Source organism: Phasianus colchicus, chromosome 18, assembly GCF_987193195.1.
Source record: "Phasianus colchicus chromosome 18, bPhaCol1.hap1.1, whole genome shotgun sequence".
NCBI lineage: Eukaryota > Metazoa > Chordata > Aves > Galliformes > Phasianidae > Phasianus > Phasianus colchicus.
The window spans coordinates 11,483,725-11,503,611 of record NC_143453.1 but is presented as its reverse complement, the minus strand read 5'-3'; the positions used below and the strand labels follow the sequence as shown (position 1 = coordinate 11,503,611).

At 46.5% G+C, this 19,887-nt stretch overlaps 1 protein-coding gene and 1 long non-coding RNA gene across 24 annotated transcripts in view; both read right to left on the bottom strand.

Moving 5' to 3' along the window:
- The window catches only part of FBRSL1 (fibrosin like 1), a 417,340-nt gene that overhangs the window by 378,297 nt on the left and 19,156 nt on the right, over positions 1-19,887 (bottom strand). The window lies entirely within an intron of this gene.
- Positions 1,099-19,881, bottom strand: LOC116228693 (uncharacterized). The gene is made up of 2 exons (XR_004166827.2): positions 17,931-19,881; positions 1,099-17,835 (listed from the first exon to the last, which is right to left on the bottom strand). It is a non-coding gene; the product is annotated as an uncharacterized LOC116228693 (long non-coding RNA).

Genomic DNA, 19,887 nt, shown 5'->3' with positions numbered 1-19,887 from the left:
TTTGGGGCTTAAAAATGGAAGGAAAAAATCCAACAGCTCTGTACCATCAGCAAGGGAAGAAAGCAGGACCTCTTACCTCCTCTGTTTTGCCCACTGTGAGGGGCAATTAGTGAAGTTCTGCACTGCATCCAGCAGTATTGCACAGGAGCAATTATTTATCAAGGGCATGGACAATAGCATCGATTGTTACAAGTTTGATTGATTAAACAGACAAATTGGCAGAGGCTCTCCTTCCCCGCCTGCCATATGTTTCTTCTTAAACATCTGGTAAAGTCTTTGTGTTTCCTTGAGTAACCTAACAGGTGTTGAATCAAATCCTTAATGCTTCAGTTTTCCCATTGGAAGCAGATGGGTGAAGGAGACAGAAGAATATTGCGTTTCCAAGCTCTCTTTCTCCTTCCTCCTCCTCTGTGGAGGCCTCACTAATGGCCTCAGGTAAAAGTAGCAAAGGAGACTCAGTCAACCGTGCCTTTTAATGGGGAGACAATTTGGTGTCAAGGCAAGGAAGTCAGACCTTACTCTACACCAATGTGATTTTTCCTATTTTCCTTCTTTTTCACAGCACAAAGATTGCAAAACAAAAACTTTCCCATTAGCACCAGTGCACGTTGTGAGGACGAGAGCTGAGAATGCTGCCTGCTACCTACGGGCAAGGAGGGCTCGCACGTCCCCCCACCACCGCACAGGGCAGCGATCTGTGCTGGCAGAGCACAAACACAGGTGCCCAGCATCGGCAGGGCACTCCGTTTTGAAAAAACACAACACCACTTTAGCTAATTAAGCCTTATCTGCTTAAAGCTACAGGATAGTTTGATAACAATTAGGAAGGGCTCCCAACAGCCTGTTGGGATCAAAGGCCCTTTCTGCTACAACGTTTAACAAGGAAATCAACACTTTTGCCAAGTAATTTGCACACGCAGCCAAAGTTGTTTCAACTTGCAGTAATATTTGAGTTCTAAATATGTACCTACAGAGATGCAGCTTTAATTCCAGCACTCCGCATGCTCCCAACCCCAACACACATTGCCTTCTATGCAGGAGAGCTTCCACAAGTGGCCTAACAGAATGACACAATTGCTTGCTGCTATTTACTTTAAAAAAAAAAAAAAAAAAAAAAAAGGTTTAGAGGCATAAAAATCCCTCACTGCTTTTTCATTCGTGGAAACAAAATCTTTCCAAAAGGCTGTCTGTGGGATCTGAACCCTGAATGTCACAAAAATTAATGAGAGCTGTGATGCTGAGATACCACACGTGCTTGCAAAATCCCAACCAGACTCTTCTTATGAGTTTTTAATACTAGAGCTGGGGAGCAATCATGACTCTGAAGAGCTGTAATGATGAATGGCTGGGGGACAGTGAATCTAACAAGGGAAAACACAAATTCAACAGCTGTATTTCATAAAGAAACAATAAAACCATGCAAAGCAGTTTTTCTTTTTTAATTCAGTGCTGTGTTTAAAGACACATTCTGATACCCAGTAAATTATGCTCGCATATCTACCACTGATTACTCTTTAATAAAAGCAAGCTTCCAGCAGTGCAGGTTACTCTTCTGGTTCCCTGGGACACAGGGCAGGGCAAAGCACAAGCCTGACTCTCACGTTCCTCCCTTCAGCACAGCTTGCCGTGCTCCAAGGGAGACCTGTGCTCGTGCACCCAGAGCCACCCTCCTGCCACAGCTGCTGTCCTCTGGGATCTGAAACAAACTGATCCTGAAAGCAGAGCCTTTCACCAGGCTGCAGGTATATGGAAACAACGCAGCCAGTGTTACTGAGCCTTGTTTAATGCCCAAGAAGCCACAGTTTATCAGATGTGCTCAGCACAGCTCTTCACAGCCAGGAGCTTGTGCGCCAACCTCAACTTATGTTTGCTCCTTGCAATAAATCAGGAGTAGAGAACAACCGTGTCCTGCCCCTGTATCAGAGCCCATCTGATGTGACAGGGTGACAACACTCCTCCTCTGCTGCCAGGACCCAATCCCCAAAGCCATCTTCCAATTTTCACAGCGCTTCAAAGGGAGCTTTGAGTTTCCACCACATGTAATTAGAGCACACAGCACACCAGGTTCTCAAGTTTTTAATCATATAAGCTTTGAGAATTTATTAACAAGCCAGCAGACAGCACGAGAACGGGAATTAAGAGTATTTGCAATCCTTTCACTACTTCTGTCCGAATGATGATCGTTACATGCAGAGAGACTCCAAGGGCTCACAATTACCGCGTTGCAGCAGCTCCCGCATGCTTAAATCAAAGGCTCAAGGCTTAAATCAAAATCACACTGCTATGTGCTGTAAAAAGGTAGGAAAAAAAAAAAGCAAACAGCTTCTGAGAAATTCTGAGCAGCCTGGCAAGCAAAAAACACAGAGACACCAGTAACTGTCACACGTGGCTTATCCGACCTCAGGCATGTTGCCTGCTTTTTGCCCAGGTCTGGTATCTGTAATATCTAGCTGTAGGAAACTGTTATGTCACAGCCTGAACTGATGACTAAGCACCTGGTGAAGGAGTAGGGAGGGAGGAGCCCAGGAAGCACAAGTGCAAGCAATTCACCTGTGCTTCCCACGTGACCACAGGGTGGATCCAGGGTCCACCCCCCTCCCCTCACCTGGGCTCATTAAAGTCCTCCAACAGGAGAACATCTCCTGGCTGAAGGCGGCCTCCTTGGAAGGAATATCACCAACAGTGCTTTGCCTGGTATTGCAAAGAACTTGTCAGCAGCAGCCTCACTGCCTCACAGCACAAACACTACAGATAAAGCTGCTGCAGGACAAACACGGCCATCACCTACCGCAATGGCCACAGGGCTCCTTGGAGCAAAGATTAGAGTCGGTCAGTCACAGGAGGACAAAGGTTGCCTGAAGGCAATTTGACTGATGCTCTCCTTAAACATCCTCACTTAATACTGGTGTCAAAAATAGCTGGGATTAACACAACAGAACGGTCAGGCCCACCGAAGGTACCAAAAAAGTCACAGTGAGTGCTAACTGAGAACAAAAAGATAACATTACAGGAAATATATCAAAACCAGAAGGCTCATTTCCATTTCTAACAAAACAATTTAAGGCTCAAACATAAAAGGATAAGGAGCACCCAGGTAAAGTTCCGCTGGCTTCCCCAGCGTGCTTGCAGAGATGAAGAAACTAGTCTGATTCCTCCAGTTTTGGCAGCAGGACTTTGATCCTCCCTTCTGCAGCCCGAGAAGAGCAAAGCAGCACTGGGCATTCTTCTCCCTGCACCCAGCACCTCCACTTCCCCTGTGAGCAGAAGCCATCCTCACCTTGGCCAGGTAAACCCTTACCTCCCACATTACTACACCACTTAGATAAGCACCCTGTTATCACTCCAAGAAATGCAGGAAAGTTTTGCAAACACGATAGCAGTGGCAGGCAATGCAGCTAAGCAGAAAGCTGCTGTCACAAGGCCTGCCAGACCCCTCCACCTTCCAGCTTGTACATGGGTGCCGGAAGAAAGGCGAATGTAGACAACCATGCTTGGGGAAGTCATTAACCACAATCGTGAGATAAGCAGGTTCCACACGGAGGGCTGAGCAGCAAACAGATGGGAATTAGGGTTGGAAAAAAAGGGGCAGCCATACATCCAGCAGCAAGGCTGCAGACACTGAAGAACTGCATCTCGCTTTCTGCTCAATGCAGACACACGCAGCCCATCCACGTGCCTGACCCGGGCATTAGTGCTGCAGAATAGCTCCCACAAGTTAATTCCACTGCCAAAACCTCACCAGCTAGTTCTAATCCTTTTAAATGGTGGGGGATTTCTGCTGATCTTCTATATCTAGGGATCAAACCAGCAATGCAGAAACAGGAAAAAAAAAAAATGAGTTTAGGTTGATTTAGCACTGGGTGGATTTTCACTTGAGCAATGAAGTTAAATGATGCATAGGTTTGAAATAAAACCCATCACACTTTTTGCCGTGAGCATCTTGGGAGGCCTCCTCTGAACAGCACCAGGAGCTGAAGGATCCCATCGGCCAGCCCTCCCCTTCACAGCTTCCTTACTCACACTTACACGTGCTTAGGAAATCCCCCATGTCGACTTGGATAAGAGATTTCCTTTTCACACCGTTTTCCCCTTAGTAATAGCGTTAGCATGCAAGCAAGGCCGTTCTGCTTGGACACTGCAATATCAGAAACAACCCCAGCTCCTCCCATTACAAAGCAGTCCGATCTGTCAGCGACTTCTGCAGCGACTGAGCTTTCTCACACCGCTCTCCAGTGCGCTGAAATATCAGAATTAAAAAGAACCAATACCACGTGAACTAAGCCGGATTTAATAACAACTGTCAAGAGAACGAAATTAATAGTCTCCCATTTCCACACTTCCACAATAAAAGCTTTAATTTCTGGAAGAACTGCCGCATCCCCGGTGTATTTGATCCGCTTCATTAGTTGCCAATTTGGAATCAATGCTATCAGCACACAGCGGGCAGGCTCGTTTGAAGATGTGAACCAAGATGGCAGGGGATGGCCCCAGGCTGCCAGGGAGCCGGGCACACCAGCACCCACGGCTCTGTGATATTGCTGTCACTGTACTTTGCCCATGAGTGGTTCAAGAGCCGACTGCCAAGTCATTCCCCAGGTTTATTGACACTGCAAACTTTATTGAAATCTGATTTATAAACACTGTTCAGCAAGTCTGCGATAAACTCCTAAGTAATTACACAAACAACCCAGCAGGCTCAACCTAAAGCTCAGCTCTAGTCTGAACTTTTTTTTTTTATTTTAAAAGCACAGTTCCAAGAGCATGAGTAGCTCGATGCAATTCAGCTGTGTGGGACAGCATGCCAACAAAATACATCTGTCACTAATAAAAATAACAAAATGGAGCCTGTGTAGGGCCTGTACTCATGCACCAACTTCCACTCATTCCTACCAAGTTAGACTATTAATAGCACTGCCGATGCAGCAATAAAGCAAATACTTTTAATAGCTGTATGAGAAGGTTTACCAGGCAGACAACAGCAATGCATGCACTGCGCAAAAGCAGCCGTGTGTTTCAATACAGCAGAGCTACAAAACGAAGCCTTGCAATGCACACACCAACTCATGCACTCCTTGCAATTGAGTCTCAGTCATTCCTGACATCATCCCAGTGATGGCTCAAGGAGCTCCTGCTAACAGCCTCCGGGAGGAGCACGGGTACGGAGGCTGCAGAAAGGCAGTGGAGAGCAAAGGAGAAGTGACAGGAGGTGAGCTGTCAGCTCCACAGCAGCTTCTGCTGCACAGCCCCACTCACACCTCTGGGATCAGCACAAAGAAATGCTGAGGATGCTCCTAAGCAGCAAACTTTTGGGCTATGAGCTTTGTTATGGATTCAGGAGACCTTGGCTTCTCCGACTTTCAGGAACAAGACTGAGTTTCCCACTCTCTGCTCAGACCCCAAGCACTATGAGTCAGGAGCCAAACACCTGACAGCAGCACAGGTCTGCGACAGGGCTGCTTGGCAGCACAGAGCAGCAAGATGAGGGCTGCCTTTTTCCCTTTTATTTCTGATTTGCAGATTTCCTCTGCCTTCTCAAATTCTTAGCTCTTGAACATGTAAAGAAAGCCGGTAACTGCATAGGGCAAACTACTCCAGCACTATGAACATGTCCAGGAAATCAATTGAAAAGTTCTACTTTCATAGAGGGAAAAAGGTTACTCTGCTTTAACAACTTTATCTCAGCAACAAATACAGGAACTTTGCAGAACAGAGCCCACTGCCTCCAGGAAGCACTGGCAGCAGAGCACAGCTGGCCACCCAATACATTCCTCCCTGCCTTTTGTTTGCTGGGTAACCACTGTCTCATAAATTAGCCACTTGGCTAGCACACTAATTGCCAAAGCATCACTTTGCAGCCAGAAGCAGCCTTTTTTCATTGTCAGCCTGTGTTCCTGAGCCCACCTCTCTTATGGACTAACCACTGGGAAGCCCAGAGTAAGTGCCCTTGTCACCCAGGATCTTATTTCTTATGGTAGCCTTAATGCTCTCAAAACACTCCATCCCTAACTTGTGTGCACTTCCACCAATTTACTTTCCTTACTACAGATTGCAAGTGAAGAAGTACACTCACTACCACCAGAAAACAAGAATGCTGGAAGTTTATTATTCAAGTTCTTCACAACAAATTCCCTCAAAGCTTTTGAGACTGCTTTAGCAAACTGCCACCCACAGCACAAAGTGAACATTCTCTCTTGGATCTTTTTTTCCTTTCTGGTCAGCCACCTTTGCTCTGCAGACCTTTGAGACGCAGCTCTCAAGGCAGTCCCATGCAGCACAGCACAGACCTCACTGGGATCTCAGCAAGCTGCCGCAGCAGGGAAACATTTCTGTATTTAGCCACCCATGGGTAGGCTTGAAGCGTGCTTCACAACGTACATATTTAACTCAGCGATTGGAAATTGGGTCCTTGGGGGGTTCAGCTTCTCAGCACCTGCAGGGAACCAGCCCCTTGGGGACAGCACGGGCTCCTGGAGCACCACGATGCTCCATTCCAGGCACAGCACTGCTCTGTGCCACGCACCTCCTGCATGCAGGGAACCAGACCCGGGATTCTGCGTCTGAGCACAGCTCCCTTCTCCCCCACTGTTTTGGATACAGGAACTGACTCATCCATATGTTTTTCCCCCCTCATTCCAAGGAAGATATGAAAGATAATACTCTTCGTTTCAACATTTAATCATATGCTTCATTTAATAATGAGTCCAAGAATAATTTAATCCTGGCTACCAACATAAAAGAGAGATTGTTCCTTTCGCTTGACTACGCAAGAAAATAAAAAGCCTCTGCTGTTTCTGGCTGCTCTCAGGCCTGGGTGCTGCTCGCCCGACTCCTGACGTAAATGCCAGAGCTCCGATCAGAGGCAGAACCCGGCCGTGCGGGGGCTGGGGGGCTCAGGATGCTCCTGAGAGCAGCTCCACCTGCCCGCCTCCCAGCACTGCCGGCACCCTTGGCCGGCACAGCCTCGCTTATGAAACGGGAAGCTGACATCTCATGGCACGTCGCCTCGTGCTTCGGTGCAGAAAAACACGTCACGTGCCACAGATCTCTGGAAGCGTCACCGCTCCCTTATGGTGCGCCAGCTCTTGCCAAGAATAAATAGGACAGAGTCCAGCATAGGAATCACATAACATTTGGCTCACTGATAATTTTTCTGTTACTGTATGTTATTATACTAAATGCACTGCTCAGGTACTGTCCACTCTGGAAAAATCTCATTAGCTATGAAAAAACTTGGACTTGAATATAAGGTGATTAATAATCCAGAATGCCTTGCTTAGATGCTCAGTTCTCAACTTGAAAGGAGTCCAAACCCCTGAAGACCACGAGCACTCACTTCTTGCATACTGCATTTACGTGGTTGAGCGATCCCCCCAAACACACTCCTCCTAGGACAAGCACTCCTTGTTCTCCTTGCATTTGGGAATGCTCTCAGAGCTGGACAAGGGGCAGACAAGTCCCAGCAGTTTACCCATTTATAAAACACAAGAATGACAACACCTATTTTAAAGGCAGATACTTTAAATAAAACTACTTCTAACTTGGCAATATTTGTGCATTTAAATGCTCTGCTTTGTTTTTCACTTAAAAGGTTTATTTTCAGCTCACCCATCTTTCTTCTTTTAGAACATTTCTGTTCATTATTACACAGGTGTGCTCCCACACTTAAATCCCTCTTCCTCCTCTGTTTCTCATTCTGCATACTTTACTTTGGGAATGCTAAGCAGAATTTATCACCTGTTTCTGGAAAAAGAGCGTTTCAAATGTGAATAAGAGTCCTTCAGAGATAAAGCATCCCAGGTTAAATCTAATGATGTCCAAGGGAATTCTATGCAAGTGATGAGCCGCCTGCTAATATGTCGATGCTTTAGGGAAGAAAAATATCAATTAAATTTCATAGCATGAAACCACATATTGACCTTGAAAGCTATCTGTAACTTAGTTTAAACTTGAAAACTCAAAGTCTAAATCAGAACTTCTGCCCTAATTGGTTTTAGCTTCACTAAGAATGGCACAGCTCTGTAGAGACCATAGAAAAATTAACAGAATACATCTGAAAAAAAAAAAAAACCTCCCTAAATCCTATTAAGTGTTTAACTGTGACATTTGTGTGTGCCTCTCATCTCCTTCCCTTGGGTTTTGGACACTGCCTCTGGAGATATCAGTCCTCCTTTTCTCATGCAGCTTCCTGATAACACCAAAAAAGAGCCAAGGGCCAGGACAGCACAGCAGCCTCGCACCAATGCCACGCGAAGCTTTCCAAGAGGAGTGCTTCCTTCCACACTGGGACAGCTGCCTGCCAGCACCATCCCATACCCACACACAGCCAGAGAGGGCAAGTCAGGAAGGAAATCCACTGCTGGTAACTGTTTGGCAGATCAGACAAAGCCCAGGAGGTAAATCTTGCACCTGGAACCAGACTTGATCTTTAAAGCCTCTCCCACTGCAATGCCCTTTGCTAAGCAAGCTGGAATTTGCACCGTGCCAGATCTTCAACAGGTAGGGCCTTCTTATAATTACCATTTTTATCTGTGCCAATCTAGCTGCTCAGTCTGAGAACATTTTTGTGTTCAGTTAGCATACTGTTTTCTGTAGCAGGAAGAAAGGAATATGAGAGTCACAACAGCTTCTCTACACTACAGGATTCAACTGTACAGCTCTCAACATAATACTCTGGATTCTCAAAATTCAAAAAGAATGTGATATATGCACTTCTTTCCCAGTTACAGAGGCCAAGCAAAAAAAAGTCTGGGGCGTTCATTCTGAATAGAAACGCTAACAGCAACAGATCCATAGGAGCCAGATACCCAAGCCATCACACCCAGAAGGGGAAGGAAGCCCTGTTCTCTAGCCACACTCTGGACCCAGAGCAGCCCAGCTCCCTTCTGCAACACAGCTTGCTTTTCATAGGCAGTCACAGCTGGGCAGCAGAGCTGCAGGGGCTGCTGCTCTCCTCGCTGCTGGAGGGTGACCAAGCCTGCCTTCTCCCCAAACAACTCCTGGGCTGTGGAACAAATATTTCAAAATTCCTCCAACATTCCTCGGAGGTTGAATTAAAATTCGCGACACCCAGGCTGACAGAAGGGTGCAATGTCACAGCAGCACAGCTAGGTCCCAGCCAGCAGGTGCCAGGGGACCGGGCACGAGGAGGACTGCACAGGAGAAGTGCCACTACACAGTGGCTGGCAGCAGCCAGGACTCCCAGGTCAATGAGCTGGCGGTCAGAGCAGATCTCCCAGGAGCTGCCCAGGCCCAGCACCACCACAGCACTCAACTGCTGCATCTTCCTTAAGTCTCTGTATAAGGGGATAAAACGAGATGCTGCGGTTCAATGACACAGCCCAGAGGGAATTAAGGTCTGACACTTCCCTGCTTAGAGGGGATAGAGATAAGCCTGGAGCGAGCTGTTACCTAGAGCAATGCCAACATGCAAAGCCTACCGTGCACACGTTGGGATTGTGGCAACGTTCCAGGAATGGACATAATTTAACCAGGGTGCAGGGAGGGACAGACAGCGCCCTGCAGCACTTGTTTGTGCCACCACCACTGCCACCACATACCCAAGCTGTGGCTCTTCCTGGAACTCACCAAGTTTCGAGCCATTCCCCAATTTCTCCAGTCACATCAGCAGTTTTATCACATCAGTGGAAAAAAAAAAAAGTGACAATACAAAAACCCCTTTGAGCACTTAATATCTGGGTGGGGGTTTAGTATCACTAAAGCCTCTCGCTGGTTTTCAATACAGCTTTATTTTAAGAAAGCATCTATTATATGAAGCTTGGCTTTGGCAGGCACAGCAGAAGCCCGGCCAGTGCTGAGAAGGAGGTCACTACTCAAAGTGCACCATTATTTTGTCATTTTTTCACATTCTTTAATAAGAACTTAGTGAAAAAGTTTACTGCTTACTGGAAGTTACTTATCTTCTGATTTCTGCATTATTCCACAGTCAGGATACAGCCTCTCCCTTTCTATCCTCCTACACAGATTGAGCAGAAACATTTTCTAGCAGTTAATTCAAGCCAGCTATTTAGTTCTTGCTTGGCAATGTTTTCAACAAGAGGCACGTCCAGCCTCCAGGAAAACAAGTTATGCAGCAAGAGGGTGGGACACTATCAGAGAACACATAATAAAGTAAATACCAAGCATGACCCACAAAAGGACAGGATAACTAAGAGAGATTGTTTTCGTAATAGTGTACATTAAAGTCATTAATGCTGATGTGAAATGCAAAATTCCTCACGGGCTGTTTGTCATTCTTTGCCATGGAGGTGGAAGGCCAGGCTTGTGTCCAAACACACGTCTCAGAAGGCCAACAAGTGGAAGATCCAGCCAGCCATAACCCAACACCCAAACAAGCCGACCAGAAAGCTTAAGCACAACGTCATCAACTCAACTCATGAACTTTCTACCAAGTATGTGAGGAAGAACAACTTCACAGCAGTTTCTCCTCTGTTGCACTCGTTGAGTTTGATGGATCCTAAAGCTGCCCCTTGATCAGCCGGGGTCCTGCTGGTACCGTGGAGGGAGACTGCTGTGCATCTATTGATTTACTTCAGCCTAGCATTTCCCAGTTGCCCAAGAATCAATTTAATATCATTGCTGAAAGCAATAAGGATAAAAAAGCCAGACGGATACCTTTGATCTGTACAGTCCTACCTGGCACCAGCAGCTAAAGCACCGCTGAGAACCTCCTTAAGACTTTTTCCCTTCCCTAGGATTATTTTGCAGTTCATTCAATAAAGCAGCAAAACAATTTCCTGACAAACTAGGAAACGAGCATTGGACCAAATTCAAGAACCTCAGAAAATATTAGAAACAGAGGTTTAACAGAAAGCGCTTGGAAGCCACTGACCTTACAGACAAGTCAGACTGTCATTTCCTCAGCCATCAGCATGTTCAAAGGGCAAGGGGGAGACAAAGAATCCTTGCTACGACATGCATTTTAGTGCATTCCACCTCAGACCTCCAAATACGAGTCTGAGAGTCGCACACATGGCAAGCCTCCTTCACTAAGCCTCTGCCATAATATCCTGCTGCAAAAATACTGCAATTGGAAAAAATATATTTGAAGTCTAAGCCCCCTTTAGCTGCACAGGAAATTCTCCTACACAATAGCTGGGCAAGGAAATGACAGCATCACGTTCAACTTGCAGTGACAGACAAGTTACTTCAATAAGTCCAGCCCTCTGTTCTCCTTCTGGAGGTAAAGGCTCCAATGCCCACTCAGCTGCATGGACCACAGGCTCCTTGCACTGTGAGCTGTCCCCCATCTCCATCAGCACAGCTGGCATCAGCTCACTGCAGTCCAGATAACTGCTGTGCTCTTCTGCATCAGTTCATCCCCCTTTGCTTCCAAAAACACATTTTTGTACTGTACGATGCCTTTTATAAACAGCCCAGTTGAAAAAAAGCTAGCGAAGCTCCTTAAATATTAATGCTCCTGCTTCATTCTCCAGAATGTGATGCTTCCACAAAGATACCACCCCAAAACACCAACAAAAAAAAAAAACAAAAAAAAGAAACCAAGAGTTGCTGAAGATCTATTTTCTCTCCTGCAAATTAACATCAATTGCTCCTACTTAGCTCTAAAAGTTCACTGTCAGTCCACTGACTCAGAGCAGTGCCTAAACAAAGCAGTATTTCTGTGCAACAACTGTTTTGAATTTAATGCCCAATGACCAAGTCAGTGTTTTGCTCCTGGAGCAGCTGTCAGACATCTCTGTCTCTACAGTTACAGCATGCAACCCTGCAAGCAAGGAACTGGAGAAAGCTCATGTTCATTAGGGTTCACTGCTCACCGACTGGAGTCTGCAGCAGGAATGAGGTAAGGCGCTCACAGAAAATAACGTACGTCATGGTGCTTCCTGCCAACAAACTGCACCATTTCTTAAGGTCTTAATTCTATTTTCAAAATGCCCAGAAGCTTTCAGCAGTGGCCAGCACCAGCCTTCACCAGGACGTGGCAGTCACCCATCCTCTCCAAAGAGAGGGTGCCGCTCACTGAAGGGAACAAAAAAGTGATGTCAGCTCATTTATAGGACATAATACTGTAGCACAACTTACTCCTCTCTGCAGGATAAATGGAATACATAGCCAATTGACATGGGTTTTTGTTTGTTTGTTTTACAAATAAACCAAATATCATGCAAGTGCAGCAGCTCCTCAGGCAGTGCCATGAGCAGGACAGAGCCCTCCTGACCCTGCCCAGCTGGAAGGGGCAGAGGCAAGCTGCAGCACAACACACACACGTGCCAGGAGGCCGAGCAAGCAGGGCACAGCACAACACTGCTTCACCCCGGCTCAGGGTAACGCAGATTGGCGCTTCTCGCTTTGTCTCACTAACAAGGTTCGTATTAGCAGCAGGGAAACCGGAGTCATTTCAACAGCTCACCAGAAAATCTAGGAATTGCTCCAGGACTCTGTGAATAAGAAATCAAGTAGAAGTGCTGCCACACAGTTTTCATGCACTGTTCTTTTTGTTTTGGCTCACAAGATATTAGTGGAAGGTAAAAAGAGATGAAGGCGTCAGCCCCGATCCAGGAGAGAGCTGTGGGAGGTTTCCAAGTCCTTCCACTGGCATCCCATGGGACTCCCCATTTCCTTAGTGGTAAACAGGCAGGGTTGTCTCTGCAGGACTGAGCTGGAAGCAGCACATCTGCTTTTACTGACAGCAACACTTGCTCTTTAAATTCCCAACTTGTCTCTCTAGCAAACAAGCAGGCACATAGCAGGGTACACACCAGGTTCCCTTGCACCAATGCACGTCCTCCTCCCAGCAGGCACCCTGATGGGAAGAAGCTGCTTACAGCTCCACACAGTTCTTTCCAGAAACAGACACCAACCATTTCCATCCAGAGCTCTCACACGTTTCCTTTCGAGAACCACTCTGGATTTTTCCAGTATTAAAGGGCGGTTGTTTAAGCACTTACAATCTGAAGTTATCCACCAGCCCCACAACTTATGGGGGGCACTGCCAATGTGTTTGAACAAAGTGGATCAACACAGTGAGCAGCTGCCCTGAGTATGTGCACTGAAAGGAAAAGCCAGCAGCATACCAGGATATTAGCTGATTCTCTGTCCTTCCTTCCCTGCGTTTACAACCTGAGCACATTAAGTCAGTAACACACGTTAAACAGCTCACTCTATAAACACCTATGTGACCACTGCCACTTTCAGGCTGATTTTGAAGCGCAAGAGTACCCACTATTCAGAGGGCACCACAAAAGAGGACAGAGTTCTAATTTTAGCAAAAAAGCACATTGTCACAGCACCAACCTAAAGCAGAGCTACACAAATGCTTCTGAAAACACAGCCCTTTATGTACCCCATAGAAAACTGAAATCTTTCTAATTGTCACAGAAAAAGATGGCCTGAGAGTAATCCCTGGCAGCAAAAGCAAAGCTCTGTTGGCACGAGGCTGCGGGCAGAGCAGGAGCACCAGCACACCAACAGCACAGCATGGCCGTGCAGGCAAACAACAGCTGTCCAGCAAGCCTGGGCTCTGCTGTGTTGCTCAAAACCCAAAGACACTGATTACAGTTTCTAAAATGCCCATGTCAGTGACACATTCCAGGGTTTTGTCAAAGCCAATGGCTTTCATCGGTGCTGCTACGCACACAGCAGCCATCCCAGCAATGCAAGCGGGCGCCCAAGGAGGGATGGAGAGAATTTCATCACGCGCCAGTTCTGCACCAAGACAGTCATTATTGATTCTCATCAGACACAGCTAGGCAGACAAAGGGAATAACTTGAGCCAAATAAACCCTTAATTTTTTCCCCACTGAGATAAGACTACAATAGTCTTCCAATCTTTAGCTGTTTTCCTCCATGAGAGTCACACATACATGCTTTTTATTATTTTTTGGCCCAGCAATTAGATGATTTCCAGTTACTTCCAGAGATGTTGCAGGATGACTGAACTGCAGCTAATTTGTTGCTTCTCACTAAGACGGGTGCAGGAAAAACACAGCAGGGTTCTCCAACACCACACAATGCAGCTCAAGTCTGCACTTTTACAGAGGCTCCTATGCTGCACTTCATTTATGAGCTCCTTCCAAGAAGGGAGCTCTAAGTAAAAAAAATTATATATAATCACTGATTTACAGAGAGGAGAGAAAGCAGCTCAAGCATTCCCTTCCAGGAGATGACCAATTTTCCAGCAGTTTAGCCACACAAAAAGCAGCTTCAAGATCTGGATTTCCTTCAAAGCCACTAAAGCAAATCAAAAGATTACAGCTGCAACAAGCTATCCATTAGCTCTAATTAGCAAGTATTTGCTACCTGGCTTTAAAGCTTCCCAACTTGTTGGTAACAAACTGCAACGCTGTAGCAAAAAGTATCAGTAAGCACAGCACATGGAGGGCTGAATACATTTCAGCAGAGCCTGCGGGGGAATTTTTCTTTGCTGCTTCAATTCCACACTCACAGCTCTGCTCCTGAAGAAATGGAACATTTCTCCCCATATTACAGCTGTGACAGTTTGTTCATTAAGCGCTTTGAGATCCACTGCTACAGACACAGTTACACCACATCTGATATTCACTGTGTCGTTTGTGAACATTCATTTATTTCAAAACAGTGTTTGGAAATTACAAACATTGAAATCCCCTGAGCATTGTGACCATGCCCACAGTGAAAACACAGCTGGCATCAGCAATACCTGCACACATTTGGGGCTGTAATTCCTAAAAGGTTGTGCAATTCCCCAGCACACAGACAACTGCACAAAGCCTCAAACCAGTACATTCAGGCCAGCTGCACAAGTGGGAAAAACATTCCCCAGTGCAGAAAAAGCACCCTGGTGTGAGGAAGGAAGTCTGAGCTCCCCCAGGCTGCCCCTCCTGCTCCAGCCAGCGATGCAAGCTTTACCTTTCCTGCTTTATTTCTGCCCCTCAGAAAGCAGGAGGCACCCAGCCCATAGAGAGGCTGACAGAGCAGGGAAGGCAAAGGGCTCTTCTCCCATTCATCTTGCCTTGTAGAGGCTTTTCTACCTTCAAGGCAAACCTCCAGTTGTTTTCATAACAAAAACAAACAAAAGAAACCAACAAAAAACAACTCCCCTATTTCTCTTTCCACATGGTATTACATACCAGAGTGCTCATTTCTGAACACTGCTGTGCCCAAACCTAGCATTACAGTGCACAATCTATTCAGTGCCACGCATGTGCAATTTCACACCTGCTCATCCCACACCCAGACGGCCCCAGAGCTCAGCAGCCATCCCAACACAGAGCCGCTCAGAAGCCCCCGGCCCCAGCTCGGCCCTCCTGAGATTGCAGTGCTCTGAAATACAAGCAGCTCTCAGAGCCAGGATCCGCACAAGAGGCACACCTGGACTCCTCTCTGATATGGAAAGCTACAGAGCTGCTGGGTTTGCTGGAAGAAATCGCATGATACCGGCATCTTCCTCCAGCATTCACAACACCCAGGGAAGAACAGAGCACCAAAGAGGAGGAGGAAGGGCCAGGAAGAAAGAGAGCAGTGCTGCAAATAGTCTGTGCAAAAGGGGAAGAGCAAAGAGAAAAGCAAAACCATTTGCTGGTCACTGAATCAGCGCTGTAACCCGACCCTGGCTGCACTGCCACCAACAACACTAGTTACAAGCAGCTTCCATTCAGCAGCTCTGGCCAAAAATAAACAGTGCCGGCTTTCCTGGCTGCTTGCTTGGGTTTTCTCTCAGTGTTTTCCTTCTTGCCTCTTCTGGCTAATTGGAATATGCTCTGCTTCCTCCAACCAAGTTCCTCACTTTGTTTCTGCCCACTGCCTCACTAGAACTGGAGCAGTTTCTCACAGCATACAATCAGCATAAAAGCTGTTTGTTCCAAGAAGGCCATAGCAGCTTCTCAGCATTTCTGTGGAGCAACCAGAGGAGGGATAAGAGGATTAAAGCAGGTACACAGCAGCAACATCATCGCCCTGTAAGTGCCTCCACTGCCACGGGCGCTGCCACTGTCCCAGCAATGCTTCCCTCTTTTTCCTTAGGAATCACCTTGCAAACAGCTTTAGCAGCAGCTGTTTTAATGCGGGCAAAAATACCCATGCTGTCCTTACTCAGACACCAAGCGTTTGGTCTGTTGGGGTGGTTTTTTAATTAAATTCACTTATTACACAATCCACACAGACAGGAGAACCTCAAACCACCCCCAGCCTACAGAAGCAAACAGCCACGCTTCCTCACTTCAAGAGACTCCAGCCCAGCAAATCACAGAGCATCGCCCTGCTTCCTGTGCAGGCTGCCAGGCAGCAGCCCACCTGCATCCCTTCCTCCCTTCTCTACTTATGTGCTCTGCTAAACCCCCTCCCTCTGGCCGCCTGTGCCAGCAGTCACATACAGATACCAGCAGACAGAGGCAAAACAGGCTTAGACATTACTCACAATGAAAGGCAGCTTATACCAATAATGAACCGAACTGCTAAACATGATGATGATGCTCTAAAGATGGTACACAAATACATTTACTTCTGGAAGAAACTTCCACGGCCACAGCATGCACTGAAACAGAGGTGTTTTGAGGTGTTGCAAGCAAAATAATTTAATAACCACTGCAGCACAGCAAGAATTATGAAATGTGACCTAATGGTGCTGAAAGAGCAATTAAGAAACCCAAAAACAAACCAACTCATTTAAGGTTTAGGGCTAGCCTACTTGTATAAGATGCCCTTTCTTCCTTCCCCTCTATTCTGCAATGCAAGCAAGCAAAAGAGGAAGGAGCAGTTGTGCCGGGCCGAACAGCACGGCTCTGACCCAGCCGCTGGGAAATACATTCAAAGGCCCTTTAAAGCTGAGCTATTTTAATATGCTCTCTTTGCTCTTTAATTTGTTCATTTCTTTGAAACACCTCATGTCCCCTGCACTGTCACTGCAAGGCACTCCAGAGCCTGGTGGAGCCCTGCCACTTGATTCAGCACCAATAGGCACATTTCAATAGGCAACGCCACTTGAAAGGCTACAGATGAAAAAAAATGTTCAAACCAGAGGATGAAATGCAACACTGTTTATTTCTATCCAAGTCCTCATTTCTGTGGCCGCTACCATAAGCAGGAGCCAAAGAAGGGAAGGTTTGAAGCCTCTGTAATTAATTCTTAGTGGTTTTAGAACAGCTAGAGATTTAAGGTAGACAAGATGCAGCACTGGAATCAGAGGCAAGCTGCTGGGCTCCTCGCTCTGCTCACTCTGGCATCACATAAAATATAGAATTGATTTCTCAAGGAAAATAAAAAAATTGGAAAAAACCCATCCCCATATGCCTCATTAACCTATAGAACAAAACTAAACAGGTGTGTTGGCCCAAATCACAGCTGTACTCCGGTATGGCAGAGGAAGTACAACAGAACCATGATTTTGTATTTATTAAAATTCATTTACTACAATGCCATCAAAAGGACCAAAGGGCTGCTAACAAGGACCTCTCTAGAGTCAGAAGCATCACCTTCTACAAGCACATACAGATTTAAAGAAAAATTAAAGATAAATTTAACATTACTTTTGAAAACATCTATCATTCTCATGCAGGATTTCCCCCCCCCAACTCTCTTTCCAAACTTCCTTATTAAGATCTTATGAAGTTATAACGAAACTTGACAATAAAGCACGCGGTGTCAAAGCACTCCTTCAAACCAGTAAGCCTGTAACCAGAGAGCTTCCAGAGGCAGCACAGCCTCCCCTCGTGCCCCCTCAGACTGCAAATGCTCCTCTTGCTCACAGGGCCTCAGCACATCTCAAGGCAGGGCAAAGCACTGGCAGCTCCCCAGCACTACTACCAGCAGGCTCAGCTGAACGTTTCTCACACTCCTCTTGAGATAGGCCAACAGCATTAAAGATGCTCCTCCGGTCACACACTACAGAGGAGGAGAGAAAAATCAGCACTGAAACTGTTCTGATTGGAGGAAAAAAAGCAGAGACCCAGAAAATAAATCTCAAAAGGATGATTAACCTGCACCTTGGTGTCCTCTGATAACAGCAATTCATTCTCCAAGTTCTGTAAGAAAAGAACTCACTTCAGGTTGCATTTAGGCATCTCCTCATCCCCTCCCTTTGCCTTTGGACTGCTATTAACTCCACACGCTGCCCTCGTACCTCAAGCTGTCCTCTCACTTGTGAAAACAGCAGTGAAAATCTGCAAAATCCCAGGGGACCTGCACTTCAGGTGGGCTAGCAGCTGAGTGACAGGGCAGCCAGAGACACCCACCAGCCTGCTCCGTCATTCAGAAAGCTCAGCCATGCCAGATGTGCAGATGAGGAGCAGCATGTCATTTCTAGCCATTGAAGTACGCTAAATCTTTGTCATCTTTTGTCAGCCTGGCAAACAAAGGAAAAACAAACACTTTGGGCAAGAACTGCTCTGCACTCTTTAATTCTAGACCAAAAGAGCAAATAGCTGGTGGCACTCACAGGCAGGATCCCTTCCTGGTGCAGCATGCCTGACACATTGCTCATATCTGTGCAGCCGCAGCAGGAGCTGCAGACACTGGTTCCTCATCACAAGGATCCGGAGCCCCAGGCCATCACAAGCACAGCCTGCAGAGCCTGGTGTCACAGATGCACTGCTCAGCAGCACACACACTGCACTGCACCCTCAGAATGCCTCAGCAGCCTGTGGGCAGCCAGCCTGACCTGCCATGCCTTGTTCCGAGGGCTGCAGAGAGCCACCCGCTGCTCCCCAGGGCTGCACAAAGCAGCCGACACCAAGCACCTCCATCCCCAGGTTTTCCATTATAAGGAAATCTCAATGCCATGTTTTGCTTTCTCCTTCCTACAAGTAAGGAAATAACACGAGGACTGCTGAAGCCACAGGCCCAGCTCACAGCAGGAAGGCAGCCCCCCCTTTCCCCCCATCAGCCCTGGGGCACACACCACAGGGGCAGCAGGGCTTAATGGAGGAGTTAACTGAGCAGTTCAACAACACCGTCAAAATGCAACCCCCGAACACCACAAAAACCTCCACTATAGTCAATTTAAAAACAAAAGAAAAAATGTAAGCGCTGCTGAAACAGAGTTGCTACAATGCTAGGATGGGGGGTGGCAGAAAGGAGAGGAACTTCTCACCAACTCCTTTTAAGGAGGATGATAGCTTTTGGTTTTGTTATTTTACAAAACCAGCAATGATTCAAGGCAGAACACAAGCATATCCAATTTGTCACACAACACCTGCAATCAGCTGAGTCAAAAACCCCAAAACATACAAATGAAACTCCAAACCAAAAACCCTGCTGTTCAGCTCCTTCACTGCAAAGTATTTTTCATGATTGTTTAATTAAAGTCATTTTTAGCTTTGCACGACTGCAATCACCAAACATTGTCTCCCTGTCAGCATTTGAGGGACTAACATACTGTTGCCAACAATTAGTACAAATCTGGCTGACATTGTTTTCTCTAAAAATAAACCATGCATGTTAAGAAGCTCGAGAACAAACATGCAAACAAGATTTTAGGATAACATTTTCCTTCTCAGTGGAAACACAGGGTCTACCAGGCATCTTTGCTGCTGGAGAAGTACCACTGGGACGTAAGCTGGAAGTTCTGCACAGTCCTGATTATGAAGCCTTCTCTCTTTCGGCTCCATTTCTTTCTGAGAGAAGATGTTAACGCCAGACTCTTAGCCAAAACCCATTTGGGAAAATTCCTGCCCCACCCACAACAGTCTGAGGAGCGTGCAAGAAAACAGCCTCGGAAGTCATATTCCCTTGGAAAACTGACTTTTCTCTCATATAAGCCATCACAAAAAAACAGCAACAGAATTGAACTAACACCACAAGCCACTTGGCTTGGTACAACACAACAGAAAATGCAACAAACAGCAGCAGAGCAGCACAGTCCTACCCTGCAGCAAGCGAGAGTTTGCTCAAACACAACAGCCGTGGGGACAGAAATAAAGGAAAGAAGCTGCTTAC